The sequence below is a fragment of the Triticum aestivum genome, chromosome 6D (assembly GCF_018294505.1).
Source record: "Triticum aestivum cultivar Chinese Spring chromosome 6D, IWGSC CS RefSeq v2.1, whole genome shotgun sequence".
Taxonomy (NCBI): Eukaryota; Viridiplantae; Streptophyta; class Magnoliopsida; order Poales; family Poaceae; genus Triticum; species Triticum aestivum.
The window spans coordinates 479,608,602-479,610,991 of record NC_057811.1 but is presented as its reverse complement, the minus strand read 5'-3'; positions in this window follow the sequence as shown (position 1 = coordinate 479,610,991).

Here is a 2,390-nt window from a genome sequence, read left to right as displayed (position 1 = left end):
CGGATCTTGAGCACCACTCCGCCGGGCCTATCCGATGAGCTACCACAAGGGTACTTGCAAGCTAGTTTTTTTTTGCGGGGTACTTGCAAGCTAGCTTTTTTTTTGCGGGGTACTTGCAAGCTAGCTAGTAGTGCCTCGCTTATGGTTTAGAACGACTTTAGCAATGTCATCATATTGGCCCAATCGACCTAATTAAGAACTGCTAATATGGTGATTTTGGACCTAAGAACATCATATAAAGATGCAGGAATTAACTAATTATATTACCTTAAACATCCTATTTTGCATATTTATCAATTGAAATTACCAATGATCTGGTAAGGAAAAGAAAGGTCCCACTTATATGTAGTTTGCCATTGTGGAAAAAACAGAAATGGGATTTTTCGACCGGGTCCTTGTACCGAGAGATCTTTCGTCTGCGCCTCCTTGCAGCTTAAGTGGGCTATGGAAGGCTAGAATCCCATCAAAAAGAAAAATAAAATCTTTCTTTGGCAAGTGGCGAGGAATAGGATCTCAAGTGAGAAAACGCAACGTGCTGGGTGATGACAAGGGCGTATGGTGTGGCGATGATGAGACATGCGATCATATCATTTTGCGATGCGTCGTCGCTAGATTCGCGTGGAGTGTGCTTCGGGCGACTACGGGTTGTACGTGGAATCCGGAATCTTTCTTGGATGTGTTCCGTTTGATCAAAGCCTCGAGTGACCAGGATCATAGGCTTTGCTTGCGTGGGGTTTGCGGCCCTTGCGTGGTCTCTTTGAAGAACCCGTAACAAAGCAATTATCAAGGGTATATTTTTTCGACATCCGGCTGATGTGATGTACAAATTGGTGATCCTTTTACAGCTATGGAAGCTTCTGGCAAGCAAGTGTGGAGCAACTCGTAGCCAGCCTTCGCACAAGGTGCTCTGAGCTACGACACGCGGGAAGGAGGGACACCACCGGTTGGGGAACCGCCCGCCTTGCCGCCCACGTCTAGGAGGATGGCTTTGCACATTGTGTCGTGTCAACTGGTCCTGATGGACCTTGCATCGCTCTTTGTTTCGTTATGTTCTGCTTTCGTTTATCTTTAGCACTTTGTGGACTTGTCTGTTAGGGCTTCAGTTTAAGTCCGGGCATGTACCTCGGCTCTAAAAAAACTCATATATATAGTTCCATATAGTAGCATGTTTTTTTTTCCTTTTTAGTGGAAGCAGTACGTAAGATGTTAGTAGCAGTATTATTTGATTTATTTATTTTGATAATCAAGTAGTTATAATAGATTGAAATAGGCCAAGGGTCGCATTTCTTTTGTACCACACCGAGAGGCTGGTCTTTTCTTTTTCCTAAGACTAGCACATATGCCCGTGCGTTGCAACGGGAGAAATGTTTTTTCGAGAAACAACGAGATAAATAAATTATGTGTTCACCAAAAACAGTATCAACGATATCCACAATGGTGGGGCGACAGAGCGAGGAGCTGTGGTCTTTTCGCGAGTCATGTTTGTCCCGCGAGATCTTGATAGTGGTGACATTAGTCGGCATGGCGGCGACGAGCCAACTTGTGTTTTTTTCCTTCAGGTTCACCTCCGTGTTAGGGCAGTAGTTATCTCCTCATTTGGTAGCTGCGCGGCGACCCTCAGGGCACGGTAGCTTCGATCAGTCTCTCCAACGATAACGTAACCGGATGGATTATGCATAAATCTCGTTTTATTAGCATAATCCATGCATAACCAGACAATACCTTCTTTATCAGGGTTTATTCTTTTTTTCAACGCTCACGTGCCCACAGTTCTTCAAAATTAGAGCCAAACCAACATATTCTCTTTCATTGACACGTACCCACAATATATTTCAATTATAGCAAACAAACATATTCTTTTTTATCGTCAAATAGCGTGTGGGACGCCTAACAGTTCACATCTGGGCCGGCCCATTGAGACGCACCAAAACGACCTATGTTTGTAAGGTCTAATATAAATTTAAAAAATGACGAGTTGAAGGATCAAACTCACGACCTCAAAAAGTCATCCACGGGCAGCTAACCCACCAATTAATATTTAACAATATGTTGCAGCGTCAGATTCAAAAAAAAATTATGTTCTTTTTTCTGATTTTTTCTGAAAATAAATTAATATTATGAATGCCAAATATTTTTGAAAACATGAACAATTTTAAAAAATGCGAACCATGTTTAAAAATGTCGTTCATTTTTTGAAAACTATGAACATCATTTGAAACAGGTAGAATTTTCTTTAAAATTCTAAAACATTTTTTGACAACATGAACCTTTTGAACATTTGTTGAATGTGTGAACATGTTTTGAACATTTGTTGAATGTGTGAACATGTTTTGAACATTCAGAACAAGTTCAGAAAATGTGTTTTTTTAACCACGAACGTTATTTTGAAT